This window comes from Tachypleus tridentatus, chromosome 3, assembly GCF_004210375.1.
Source record: "Tachypleus tridentatus isolate NWPU-2018 chromosome 3, ASM421037v1, whole genome shotgun sequence".
Taxonomy (NCBI): domain Eukaryota; kingdom Metazoa; phylum Arthropoda; class Merostomata; order Xiphosura; family Limulidae; genus Tachypleus; species Tachypleus tridentatus.
In genome coordinates, this window is record NC_134827.1 from 21,453,740 (window position 1) to 21,469,501 (window position 15,762).

General features: G+C 32.2%; 1 protein-coding gene across 1 annotated transcript in view; it reads right to left on the reverse strand.

Moving 5' to 3' along the window:
• LOC143246510 (solute carrier family 23 member 2-like) overlaps window positions 1-15,762 on the reverse strand; it is a 392,872-nt gene that overhangs the window by 285,448 nt on the left and 91,662 nt on the right. The gene's annotated exons all lie outside the window — the stretch shown is intronic.

The window sequence follows — 15,762 nt, forward strand, 5'->3', positions numbered from 1 at the left end:
TCTTCAACCTTTCAATAGTAAATATAAACAATAGAAGACTGCTGGCGTTTTATTGTTTGATTAAATTTGGTACAAAATTAACGTGTTTATTTAACCGTTTTATAATTTTCGTTGTTAAATAGGCAAGAAGTTTCCACATTGCATCATATTTTAAAATCTAATCTCAGTGTTCGACCGATAATTTTATTGTTATTAACTAAGGTATCAGTCACGTGTCAGGTACATTTAGTTTCTCAGTGTAATTAATTCTATTCTCACTATCCACAGTAAGAATCGGACACATTACAATAACTAAAGCTTCGCATTTAATGAATAACGCATTTATATTGATGTTCCTCTACAGAAATAATAAGTTTTAAAAGTTTTATAATTTCTATTGATTAGATTTACATATTTCTTAATGATCAAATTACTTTCATTGAATTACAGATCAGTCTATATTTAAAATTATTCAAATATTCAATGTACGCTAAATTTAAAACAATTTTATCACGCAAAAATTCTTTAAGTATAATTTTTAAAATTATAGTTCCGATTTTCAAGTATAAAGCTAATGACTTTTAGCGAGTTATTAGTTTAAAAGGGATTATACTAACAACGACCACAAAGTCAAGGAATCATAATAGGTATAAAGTTTGTCTTTGAAGCAGGAAATCATTCATTACATTTCGTTACAGATGTAGTGAAACTGGTAACAGTTAATTAAACCTTCTAAAGGTTTTATAGAATACAGTATTAGGTATATATGGAATGCTGTGAATTATGTGTTTTCTCTTTGCTTTTGGTATAATTGTATAACATAGTATAACTGTGTAAATATTATAAAAATAATTGTTAATCAAACTATTGCAGGTAAAATGAAAGTCGTGTCTATTCAGTAGAAGTTATCATGTAATTATTGCGTTTTCTTTGAGTCTTGTCCTTGAACAACATATCAAATTATGGAAGATTTCCAAACTAATATACACTTATAGTGACATTTCTTCAAATATTATAAGTGAAGAGACGATCACAGCATGTTTTACTTTCAATTGTTCATGTTATAAAAGAATAATAACGACAATCAGTCGATGTTACGATTATTATACTTTTGAGGTTTAATTTTTTAAATAATGATCTTACATTACCATAAAAATATTCTGATCGTATGTTGGACTGATAAGAATGTACTTAAAAATTTTATATCTTTTAATTACATTCATGCCGAAGTAGAGGTCATAGATTGAAGGTGGCGACGGTGTCCATTGATCACCTTCAGACCCATTATGTTTAAGGCCTTGCTCTCTCCATTTCATAAGTCCTCTTTCTTCGTCTGTTCCACAACAACTTTTTAATATCAATTTTCCGGAATGAAGTAATTACACAGGCTTCGAAATTTAAACTTCATAAAAGTTTTCTTGCTTTTGAAAAAGGATTAAGCTACGCAGGTTTCGAATATAATATTCAATCTTCTTTTATAACACATGGATTTTTTTACACATAGGGAAGAAAACAACTCAAAATTATATCAAATTATTAAAATGAAAACTGTTGTTGTTTATTGAATTTGCATCATAATTTATCGTGATTCGTGTGAATGTGAAAATCTGCATCTTTTGGTTTGGAAACAACGTTTCTTTGTCTTTTTGTGTAAGGCGTTTGAACATTGTTTCTTTATGTAGTGCTAATATTGTGCTCAGCTGTCTCATTTACACACAACAAAACATGGAAAGTTATTTTAAACGGTTTGTTAACTTAACAACATGCAAATGACTATATAGTTTCCCCAATGTTGCCATCCATGTCTATTGTATTTGACCTGATTAAGAAGTTCGACATTTTCGTACGTTTCCTTGAAGTTAACCGAATCAGCAATAGGAACAGAGCATATATGTTAACAATTTTTAAGGAGAACATGTTTTGAACTTATTTTGGCGAAAGTAATAAACAGTCGTCACTCACGTAGCTCATACTCTGCAGCTCCTAGCATTGCTATTAATTCAGGAATATCGTTATTGTAAACAAGTGAAAGTTCTTGTGAATAGTATGGTATAAACTCTTTCTCAAACTTCTGTACTTGTAAATGTATGTACCAGGAGAAAGTAAGTTCTTTGTCAACAGTATGGAATCCAGAATCTCTTAAGAAGCAAGTCATTAACCTCACCAAACAATTCATAATTTCTATTAACATTGGATTATGAATCAGATGCAACTATATGAAAAGTCTTTGATGTTGTAGGTACAAGTACATCTGGTCCATGAGCATCACCTGTTGGTCTTGTAGCAGACTGAAGGCTTGGATGAGACATTTCCTTTTTTCAGAGTATTATAACTTTGCACGACACTTGATCAAAAATAGCAATATTACCAACGATTTTAGGCTCATATTAGACCATTCCAAAAGACAAAGAGTTTCTCTTACTTTTAGTTTATTGTCTTAACTCTTCGGCACTAATTGCGAAGTTTTGCGGAGCCCATTATTTGTCTTTTTTTCCAAGTATTATTATAAAATATGCGTAAAATCCATCTTTGACGAATTATGTCACGTTTTCTCTTTGTTTTTATACTACATAATTACCACAAATATCTTTGGACATTTACACAACCTCTTGTTTCCGGTGAGAGAGATAAGTAATATTCAAATTTGTAAATAAATAATGTATGAGTGCACACAATTAAATAATATACAAAAAATGGTTTCTCATGCTGCCTGTTAATTGTGTATATACTAGCAGTGTGTTTATCATGGGTTGTAGAATAATCCATAAGACTTTCACGTCGAAATTGGTATAAAGAAGTTTATAGCCAGCATTTTTCACTATTTAAAGCAAAACAAAATGCATCCTGAATTAAAGTGAAATGATTCATATGACGTACATATGACGTTTTTTGAAAGGACTGTACGTGGTAGAGAAAAATGGAAATTTTCTTATTCAGAAAACGTGAATTTCTGTTTTCATTTCAAGACGGCAAAACATCTAAGACCGAGCTGTTTACTACAAATTAAGGAAAACAAATTAGCTTTAAAAAGAATGACCCTTTTATACTTATTTCCCAAAAAAGCTCATGATTTATTTATTTAATTTTAATGTAAAGACACGTCATGTTTCATTTATTAATTAATTCTTAGACAAATAACAACAAATCAAATGAAATAAAAACACGAAAACTAGCAAAAAGAAAAAAAGTCCATTGTAGTACAAGACTTACATAAATGCTATTCCCCAGTTCTTACTAGCTGTAGAAGCTGCTTTTTCAAAGAGTGAAAGTCCTGTCAACGTGATGGAAGGCACGAAAACTAGAGGAGTTAACCACTGAAGTATTATTCCAATAACGCCTGAAAGTCCAACAACCAATTCCAAGATGGAAGCCACAATTATAGCGCTTGATATCAAGTGAAATATTAAAGGAGCTACATTATAAACAACTTACAAGGAAATTATACATAATAAGTGTGTTTTATGCACACTAAACTAGGGACGGCTAGCGCAGGTAGTCCTTATGTAGCTTTGCGCTTAATTGGAAACAAACTACACAAAACTGATTGTAATAAATCAGGGACGTTGTCAGTAGATGTGCTACAGGGTTAAAACAAATTTAATAAAACCAGTTTTAGCCTAACACTTTCAGTTATCTAAAATAACTGTATTTCTATATAAACTTTAGTCCGTATTGATCTTATTTAGATATTTGAACGTAAGTTAATAAATATACTCTTCAAAAAAAAGAAACGCGAAAGGCAAAATTTGAGACATATTGTTAACAAGTTTATTCCGGGTAGTTCTGTATGACATGTGTGAAACTTTGCACATTCACTGCTGAATATCCAAAGTCTGCAAAGGCGAAGTCCACGCTCACTAGTTGAAGTTTAACGTCACCCATCGTCAATAACGAATATGCCCACCGTGAGCATTAATAACTGCATGGCATCTCCTACCCATGGAAGCGATGAGACGATGAATCACATCCTGTGGAATGGCTGTCCACTCAGCCTGCAAAGCTGCTGCAAGCTGAGGTAGAGTCTGTAGTTGAGGTTGTCGCCGTCGCAGACGTCGGTCCAACTCGTTCCAAAGATGTTCGATGGGGTTTAAATCTGGTGATCTGGAGGGCCAGAAAAGAACGTTGATGTTGTGGTGTCTGAAGAAGACGGTGGTGAGTCGGGATGTGTGAGGACGGGCGTTGTCATGTTGAAAAACGTCGTTGACGTTCACCATGATGGGTTGCATATGGGGTCTAAGAATCTCGTAGACGGTTGCGTACGGTCTGATCGGAAATCCTACGCAGCCCTGATATGGTTGAGGCAGTAGACGTCGCAGTGGTGGTCCTATCCCGAAGGTGACGTAACCGGATGTAGCAATCTTGTGCGGGCGTGGTTACACGAGGTCTGCCAGATCGTGGACGGTCATAAGTTGATCCATGTTGTTGGTGACGATTCCATAGCCTTGTGATGGTACTTGGGTGGACATTCACAGCTCTGGTAACATCTGATCGAGATTCGCCTGCTTCCAACGACCAATGGCGTTGTTGCGTTGTGCTTCTGTCAGTCTTGGCGTAACTGTATTGCGTGTCGGTGGCTTAACAATGAACTATGGAAACCGAGAACCCGTCACTTTTATAGGGATTTTGCACATGTTGCACTTGCAGAACATGCAGATCTCTCAAACAAATTTATTGGACACGAATGCGTTTTGGCGAAAAATCCGATGTTTTCCTCCGTTTTCAAAGTGCACAACTTTTATTGTCGTTTTGGTCTGATAATCAGTGCCTTAACACGTGTAACATCACATACTCTGAGCTTGTAACGTTAGTACATATATTTCTCTTTAAAATAACAAAAATATCTCTTCTGCGTTTCTTTTTTTAAAGAGTATATATCTATATTTTTTTAATTGATGTCTAATGATAAAAATCCAAGCAAACGAAATATTTAAAATCAATTTACCTGCTGTATAATAAAAATATAGCACGCTATATTATAACAATGTTGAATATAAAAATCACGAAGTAACAAGACAACTGCAGTTCATACAAAGGAGCGGTAAAATACTACTTTTATGAGCTACATATTTATGTTGCTTGTCATGTCTCAGGTAGTGTGATGGAACTGAAAGCTCATTTGTTTAGAAAATGGCCGTAACGCAGGATATGCATACACAGGGATCAGAAAGATGCGATCAAATGTGACGTTGGATTTCAAAAATATTATTTTTCATGACTTATTGGCATTGTTCAAGAAACGAAAAGAGAACAACGTGAATTTGAAACCATTCATAAAGATTCCTTAAAACGATGTATCCCATGTGTAAAGTACAGCGTTATTTAATAAATGAGAACACACGAATACAAAGATAGGTGTAAAGTCATTCCACATGTAACCAGCAACAGCGATCAACATAATCAAGTGGAATTCCTTTTTGATACACAATATAAACCATATTTAAAAAAATGTTTCCATGACATATTTGTTTTGTTCAACTCTTTCTATAAAGAGATGAATAAGTAATAACGTATTCATGTTTGTTTTTCTGCACGAAAACATAACCGTTAATTCGTCGAACGCAGCGAGGAAGCTAGATGTTAAGAAAGGTGTTGTGAAATCAGATCACGTTTGCAGCTTTCTTTCCAAGTCAAATGTTGATTTTGAATATTTCCTTGTTTGGGCCTTCTTGACAGATAGTATATTGAGTAGTAGATATGTATACAATTGGTTTTATCATATATTTTCGGAATTCTATACGTCAGCGTAAGTACGTAACAAGGACTTCACAGAATATTACAGTTTTATGATATTTCAAATGTTGCCACACATTAAGCCTATAAAGCAAGATATATGATATAGGTTCTTACCTTGTACTGAATGTTGACTGGATTAGGGTTCCTAAACCTGAAACAAAAAATATTGTTGATGTTATATAAATATAACCACGAACAGAGTCGGATTCTTGGATGTAAAACTTTGGCGTGATTAAATAGGGATATGCCACAGTCGATCCGAACATCATGAGATATTGCTATTATTATAAAATCAATGAACATATAGTTTCTTACTCATATTTCAGTGAAAAACACGTCAAATGTGTTCTAAGCAATATAGATAAGTGAAAGATATTTTAATTAAATTCTAAAGAAAGGATATATACCAGTTTTATATGGTATTTCAACAACACCGTACTAATTTATTCTTCCACTCTATTCAGTGGACGATATATTTGAAGAAAAAAACATATTTTTTCAGGTGCAATGGAGCAATTTCTGTGAATTTCATCGCTATCTGTGATTTGAAATATTACTGAGTTGTGTTTGTAATTCAGTCAAATAAAACGCTTACACAAAAGGAAAATGTATTAACTCAACTCGAGGCCTCAACGCTTTTGTGTGAGACATTAATATTTTTAGCTCAACAGCAAATATTTCCTTTTCATATATTGTGTACGTCTCAAATTAAGTCGTACAAGTAGTTTATTTCATTGTTTTTCTCACGTTTCAGATACGTTGACTTGTCTTTATATATGGTTTAATTTATTTTTTAGCTGTTGGAAATTAAGCACATAGAAAGACAATAATCTATTTGTGGTCTTTGACAACACCGTATTCATATTCGGATTCTAGCGTTGTTAGTCTAAAGACAAGATGCTGTATGCGTAAGTATATTGTTTAAAATAACAGTATATACTTTAAACTAAGTTTTGTAGATTTACATAAAACAGTTAAGATGTAAATATTGAAAAGTGTTATTTCCATTAATTACCTTTTAACGTTTTTTAATGTAACCTGATATAAATGTAGTTTTCAGTTAAAGCTATATACATTAAAATGGTACTGTTATGGTAGGTATGTATATTATAATAATAACTGCTACAGTTTAAACAACTTAGATCAGCTCGAGAAGCAAGATAACAATCAGTTATACTTGTCTTAATATATTACGTTCTGCCTATTATATTTCTTTTTAAACAGCGTCGTCAATACAGAGACTTAGGATTTTTTTAACTAGATGACTGTATAAGAATATTATTCCAATCCAGTATCCCTAGTTAACGATCATTTGATTGAACAAAATGAGTCGTCTTGACGAAAATAGCGTAGTAGAAATTCTATCTTTATATAATATCCAAAACGAATAAAACATTTGTAGTATATTCTGTGCTCTTTCCTTGAAATTTACCTATTTCCTCATTTTGACACTTAGCGTTTAAATTAAGTTTTCTTAAAGTCTTTACATGTTAGATAGACAAATCCTGATCTACTTTAAACATTTGCGCGATCAAACAAACAAATTCGTATAGACAAAACTTCGTTTGATAAAAATACGTGTAAAATAAATAATAAAGTATGACAATTGTACTAATGATAGTGCACAGTGTATGTAATAGTTGAGAGAGTTCAGTGTATGACACGCTTTTACCAGTTGAAACAAAGAAACTCACATAAACGAAGAAGACCCATACTGAGATAATGTTTTGTGACAAGTATAGTTCATTATAATCATTTATTTCGATTTATCAAAAAATTAATAATATCCTTTAATCTGACAAATAACAATTATTCAACGAGATACCTTCAGAAAAACGAAAAAAATCAAAATATTATTATGTCCTCAGTTAAGAATAGATGTTTCAGTCCATGACTCATATTAAAACACAAAGTAAAACGTTTCGTATTGAACAATTATTTGTGTGATATCTAGTAATCGTGAAAAGGAATAAACCAAATATCAAAATAAGCTCTCTAGTGTTGGGAAACAGTAGAAGGTATGATGTTTGAATTCTTTATCATAAAAAATAATCACTGAATTTCTCACTAAAGTCTCTAATTTGATGGTAAAGCTAAGAAACAGAAAACTAAAATATAGAGAATAGTAGTAAGAATACACGAAGAAAGTGGCTTTTGAAAATGAAATTGGTTTCAAACTCTGTGTGTAAATTAAAGAAAAGGTTAATGTTCGTAAATCATTATTTGTAATAACAATTACTTTAAATATATTGTTATCAATCGTCTTTTAATTTGTTTTTAGCTATTTAAAATTGCAATGTTTAGTGTCCCTCGTTTAGATCCTTGAAAGAATAATGCTGGAATTAGTTCGATAATCAAGTGAAATCTCCTAAGCGTAGCGTTGTAAGTTCCCGATTGTGTACTTCGTGTACGACAAGTTAGCAGGATTAATTACTAAGAAAGTTTTGTTGTATATTTTTGAAATAAAATAATGTTTATTAGCATATGTAACTCTTTTCTTAGTTTTCAAAGTTTGTTGTAAAAGGTTTGGCTCACAAATTGAATATATGTAAGTATTCTATGATGTTATAAATGATAGTGTCTATCTTCGAATATGTTTTAGTATAACCTTTCCTTTCTTTCTTTTTTGTTTTTTACATGTAAAGCATACATTAACTAATAACTTTGGTTAAAATGACGAATATATGAACATGCGTGTTATTTTGTTTCGGTACGAATAAAACATACATTGGCTGAAAGCTAATTTAGTTATTTTTTTACATTAATTTCCAAAAGAACACTTAAGCTATCAGAAAAATCTAAACAAACATTACCTTGGAGTTGTTAAAGTTGATGATATCCGTTATAGTAAAGATATATAAACATATTGTATGAAAAACTATACCATTTCTTAGAATGTTTTTGTAATATTTTAATCTTATGTCATATTTGTAATACTCCACACATTTCTGGTTTTTGTAATTTTTATCAGTTTTTTGTTTTGTACACATAAAATTTTCATAAACTAAACTAACAACATCTAACTGATGTGTCTCCAAATCTCAATATAAGATTGTTTCTTACCTTTGGTTCATCGACTGTTGTTTGGGGTTCCTTTTCTGCGATGTTTATTTCGTCTTAAGTATAAATATACATATATATACACATTTCAATACGTACAACAAATTAAAAAAATTCATTGTCTTCTGCTAACCTCTTATCCACTTGTGTTGTTCTGTTTTTAAATATATATGCACGTAAACATCACAACATTCAAAGCAAATGTTCTTCAAATGTTATGATTTTTAAAATGCATAATAACATTCAACAAAATCTCCACTGTCCCGATATAAATGTTCTCACTGCTACTCAGAAGCTACTCTATGTTTAGTATGTATTACATTTCTTTAATTAAAATGTTTTATGAAATTAAAATTGAAAGTTTATAGCATAGGTACCTTGCAGACTTATATTTGTTACGAAGCGTTTGTTTTTAACATTTATTTTAAAGGCATATTATTCAGTACAAGTGCTTTGGTTTTCAGCTCTTTAAGCCCATATCTATACAAACTTTAAATTTATAAGTTAATAGATAAGTATTAAAATACGCTGAATATGATGCTTGCGTTTTTCTCAATTTGTTCATTGTTTTAACTTTTAATACTCTGTGAAAACTTTTAAATTCTGCTTTACTTGTAGATATAAATAAACAATGTAATTCGTATTGTATGTTATAAAACCTCACGCCCAGAACCTGAAAACACCAAGTTAAACATATAGTATCTTCAGACAAATCAAAGTAGTCAGTCTGCTATGAAATAATTTTTCACATCTTGAATACAGATCTGATCACAAATATGAGTGAAACGAGTTTTCGTATGTTCTGATGGCTCGTAGATGTCTCAAAACATTTAATGAAAAGTAGTTTTAAAATGTTCTCTGAAATATATTTCTGACACGAAGAACACTATTAATTTTACACTTGATAACAACTTAATCACTAGTAAAAACAAACAAACAAATTATTTGCAGTCTTGCTCCTAATATTTAGATGTACTACTATGTATTCATTCTTTAAGCCTTTTTCTCAGGTTCTTTAATTTACGTTTTTTACAGAACTATCTACTCGGCATGGCCAGGTGGTTAAGGCACCTGGCTCGTAATCCGCTTGTTTCAATCCCTGTCACACCAAGCATTCTCGCCCTTTCAGCCGTGTGGTGGTTATAATGTGACGGTCAATCCTATTATTTGTTGGTAAAAAACTATGCAAAGAGTTGACAGTGGGTGGTGTGACTAACTGCCTTCCCTCTAGTCTTACACTGCTAAATTAGGGACGGCAGGCGCAGATAGCTTTTGTGTAGCTTTTTACGAAATTCAAAACCAAACCAAATTTACAGAACTACCCAGTATCTTTTGCTCATTTTTGATATAATCGAAATATAGGCGTAGTTTTCAGTTTTATTACTGATATAAAATCAAGCGAGATTTGAAAGTATAATAATTATAACAACGATAACACTGGGGAACACTTTTTCAGTAACTTTGAGTTGCATTGGTATTTTAACTGATTCTGTGGGAGTTTTAGGCGCTGATTTCAAATCTGAAATTAGTTTTTCTCTACAAGCTCTAGTTTGTATGCAATTTGAGGTTCATAAAATTGTACAAATGTGAACTTGCGTAAACCATGTATAAGCATTTTCACGTCCATTTTTTGAACAGCCACCTTGATAAGTTCCTTGACAACCTGGGGGCTGTGAGTGACGAACAAGGAGAACGATTCCACCAAGACCTAAAGGTCATGGAAGAACGCTACCAAGGGCGCTGGGACAAAAGTATGATGGCTGACTACTGCTGGAGCATTAAACGAGATTGTCCAGATGAAGTGTACAAACGCAAAAATTACAAACGCAAATTCCTACCTGAATAAAATACACAAACAAATTGATAAGCTATTCCTATAATTTCCTATAATAACGAAACATTAAAAAATAAATAAAAATGTCAAATTGCATAAAATCTGTAGCTTGCAGACAAAAACCGACTTCAGATTTGAAATCAACACACTCAAATTGACTATAGAAAGGTATTTTTTTAAATGCAACAAAATGAGTGTTCCCCAGTGTAATTGTAATTTCGTCATCTTGAAAAAGACAATGCAGCTTTCGAAAGTAAGTTTAATTTATTCATACGAAAACACATTTCTATTAAACCATTACACTATGAATGTTATACAACGTTTTAAGTGTATTAACGAACGAATCTGTCCTGTATAATTTTATTCGATCTGTATTCCTGGAATGAACAAATGGATCGTTACAAATAATTTGAATGTTTATATCTAAATTTTCGTAATTTGAAAAAGATTAGCACGATCGTTATTGGTCTCAAATCAAGAGGCCTGGCATGGCCTAGCGCGTTAAGGCGTGCGCTTCGTATTCTGAGGGTCGCGGGTTCGCGCCCGAGTCGCGCCAAAACATGCTCGCCCTCCCAGCCGTGGGGGCGTTATAATGTGACTGTCAATCCCACTATTCGTTGGTAAAAAAGTAGCCCAAGAGTTGGCGGTGGGTGGTGATGACTAGCTGCCTTCCCTCTAGTCTTACACTGCTAAATTAGGGACGGCTAGCACAGATAGCCCTTGAGTAGCTTTGTGCGAAATTCCAAAACAAACAAACTCAAATCAAGATTTTTAGCGTCTCATGTTTACATGTAAGCCACTAGGTGGCTACATAAATAAATCTATAAACATATTTTCAAAAGATAAATGAAAATAAAAACAACACTGAGTTTTCTGTCAGAGGTGATATTCAGGCTTTTAAACCTATATCTATGTAAACATGAGATTTATAGGTTAATCTTTGAGTATTAAAATAACCTTAATCTTATACTTGTATTTTCTTCAGTTTATTCATTGTAACCACATCTAAAGTTTTATGAAAACTTGTCAGTCCGACTTTCAACAAAAGGGGACAAAAGACCACTTTAGGACCACACACTATATGAAGGACTCACCTGTTTTAAACAATTGCACCATTATACAGTAGTCTGTTGTCTGCTCAACCTCGTTCCCACTTATCTCTTTGTCTTTTAAAGATGTGTTCAAATATAAACATCTCTCTGTTCAAAGCAAGACACATCCAAAAAATCTGATTAGACTTAGATCATCCGATTTTGTTAGTGAGTGGATTCCTGAGTAAAAGTGATGGGGTGATTATTATATCCCCAAATTTCACTCTAGCCCATTAAAGTGCATTCTCTCTAGCAGTTTAAAGACTCGTACTATGCATTAAAGTTGTACAACACATTACCAAAGAAAAGTACCTGGGTACGGTTTCGCCTATCAAGAAACGGTATTCACCGTACTTGTTTATTAAGAGGTGTTTTTTTAAATTGTTTTTTTGGTTTTTATTTGAATTTTGCGCAAAGATCCACGAGGGCTATCTGCACTAGCCGTCCCTAATTTCGTAGTGTGAGACAGGAGAGAGGGAGCTAGTCTCCACCACTCACCGCCAACTCTTAGACTACTCTTTTACTAACGAATAGTGAGATAAACGGTCACATTATAACGTCTCCACGGCTGAAATGGCGAGCATGATTGGTGTGACGAGGATTCCAACCCTCGACCCTCGGATGACGAGTCGAGTGTGTTAATCATCTCGGCGTTCCGGGCCTACATATTTAAATAAGGAAGCACTAATTTTCCGTAAAATTTGTGATGAAGTTAAAATGAAATAGCAAAACATAAAAATATTATACGTTTGTATTTCTAAGACAGTTAACTCTTAAGTTACAATACAGCATTTCAAATGAACTTCCAGAGCAAGAAATAAAAGTAATTTTCTCTTTACACAGATCAATTCCGAGGATGCTACGAAATTACATCTAATTTTTAAAATGCACCTTGAACTTTTTGAATGTTTTCTACTATTAAAATAAAAAGAAAGAAAATAACAAACTACCAAAAAATGCCCTGGAATAACATATGATTACATGATGTTCCATAACAATGGAATAGAATCCCTTTAACTCAAGAGATCTTGAAAGGTGGACCTTTCTTCTTCAATTTGCCAATGAAGAAAAAAAGGTCTACCATTCGAAAACGGTCGGGTTATAAAGTTTCGGTTTCATCTATATTAATAGGCTGCTGAATATAATAATTCCAACATTATGCTAAACAAAAGTATGTAAATTCTCAAAGTTAACTGTTCTATGTTACTTTCAATATATGTTACCAGACTTCACAGAAATAATTGTTCAATACTAAACGTTTTAAATTGTGTTTTAATATAAATTATTTACTAAAACATCTATCTATAAACTAATCATGTTTACTCCTAGAAAACCTTATATTTGAAGTCTATGTCTAATTACTGAATATCACGATTCTTTTGTAGAATTTCTTCAGAAGGCTACGTGAGTTAGCAACGTAATACCTTACTTGAGAAATTAACAATATTAGAGGAAATGAACATTCATATATAAATTGCATGCTTGAGATACCTAATTAATGCGAAAACATCAGACATACAAAGAAAGAAACAACATAAACGCATGGTCTCAGCAAATAAATTTATCACTAAGCAGAACTTGTACTTAGAATTTATTCCTTTTTTAAAACAGCACGGCATGATCAGCTGGTTAATGGTCTCAACTCGTAATTTGAGGGTCGCGGGTTAGACTCTCCCTCACACCAAACATGCTCGCCCTTTTAGCCGTAGGGGTGTTATAAAGTTACGATCATTCCCACTATGCGTTGGTAAAAGAGTGGCTTAAGAAATGTACGAAGATAAACAACTTTAAATGTAATTCATTGAATAATCTGTACTTTTGGAAATATAAAATATTTTAGACTATTCACTTTCATTAGAGGATTATGTCGTTGATAGAAGATTTCGTGTTTGAGACATTTTTTAGGCTTCAACCATCTTTACCGTATTAATATAAATTATTAAAACATCCAAACTTATTATTGTTAATAACGTAAAAGAAGGAGATTTCATCAAGTGTAATCAATATTTAATACATCAAAAGTTTTACAAGAAAAAAACAACAGGAAATTGTCGATACTTAATGAAATACTTTATTATTGATCACTAGATGTCGCTGCAATTTATTTTGCAAATTTCTTGTAATTCCACAGAATTACTATCTACGCTACACTTTTTTAACTGACAGATAAGTAGAGGGCAGAACTCACCACCAACTTTTGGGGTATTTTCCATAAATCAGATAGTTCGCTTGGATAATCGTTGTTCTATGACGTCCAAGAACCCATAGTGTGGAATACGTTTAAGTAATTCATATATTCCGTGAATAACTTAATTCAGATAATAACAATGTCATATATTAACATTTCTATTGGGAATTGCAAGGCAGTAAAATCAGTACATGGTATCATTCTTGATATGGAACTACTCTGTAGTTATTTTCGTTATTTTGTTTACGTCTATGTGTGTTTCTCAACTTATTTTCTGAGCTGCTGTACACTTGTTCTTGTCTGGCTACACTACCTAAAGTTTGCGTTATCGTCTCAGTTAGATAGTGTTAAGCAGAAAAATGTGTTCAAAATTATACTTTTATAGGCAATATTAAATTTTTAAATTTACAATTTTAACAGAAACAACAAATTTAATAAAACTAATAATAATGATAAAAACCACATTAGACTGCACATTTGTCTGTCATATTTCTTAGTTTGTCTATTAGAGATTTCGAATTAAGCACGTGTAAAATTAATATTATAAGTTACGTATTATCATTTATCTCGAACGACATATTACGATTTCATATCATTTCATTGTAATTAAATTTTATTTATTAATTGAATGTGATATGTATCAAATTTATGATGTTTTACGTCAAGACTATACGACACATATTTCTTTCTTAACACATATATATTTTAATATACAAACAATAACACAATTTATAATAACAGTTATTACAAATATTAATTAAAAATGATAATATATATGTAATAGTTTTACAAAGTTGCAAATAATAAAGACTCTTTTCCCTGGTCTGAAACTAAATATTTTATCGATGGTTCACGATGAACGAATTAATTTTGAGTCATATCGGTACACTTCACTTAACAGCTAGCTCTCTTTTATTGGCTGCTTTTACGTGATTTATTAACAGCCGAAGTTATACAATGTTCTCGTAGAAATACTAACCTCTAAAGTTAATTCACTGAAGCTAGATAGTTTGTGATGTCCGAATTCTGTAAATGTTCCTGCTCAAATATCTGCAGTGTCTCAATTGATAAGCGTTTATCACACTGATAGTTTTCGAAGTTTGTAATATACCAGATGTATAAAACCAACAATTTACAACTGTTTTAACGTGTGGATTTATAAACTATGGAAGATATTCTCAAAAGCACATTTGCCAACAATACTGGAAGTCACATGTACATTATATACGCACACAGGACATTGATGATTCTGACACTCGAGAATCTTTTATAGATTCAGATAAAAGGCGGACATTTCGAAATACACTTTTTATAATATAAGTTACATGCGTTTTTTTAAACATATGTTTAACTAAAGCAAATGTAAATTTGAAAATAAATATATAACAGTAAATAAGTAAAAAATACAATTTTTATATTCATCAAAAACTAAATCTATTTTTAAGTTAAAATTACTTCCATTTTGAGAGAAAGAGTTTCGTCACTTCTGATGATATTACCTTTATCCATCTCCTACTATCCTAATAATTTGATGGTCAATCTCATTATTCGTTGGTGAAAGAATAACCCAAGAGTTGGCTATGGGTGGTAATGACGTTCTCCCTTTCCTCTAGCCCTACATTACTTAATTAGGGACAAGTAGCACAGATCGATCGCCCTCGTGCAACTTGATATGAAATTCAAAACAACAACTAGAAATAGTTTCTTCGCTTCTGATGCCGTCACACAAAACATGGTCGTCATTTCAGCCATTGGAGTGTTATAATATGACGGTCAATCCTATTTTGGTTAGTAAAGCAGTAGCCAAAGAGCTGGCGGTGACTATCTGCCTTCCCTCTAGTGTTACACTTCTAAATTAAGGACGGCGAGCGCAGATA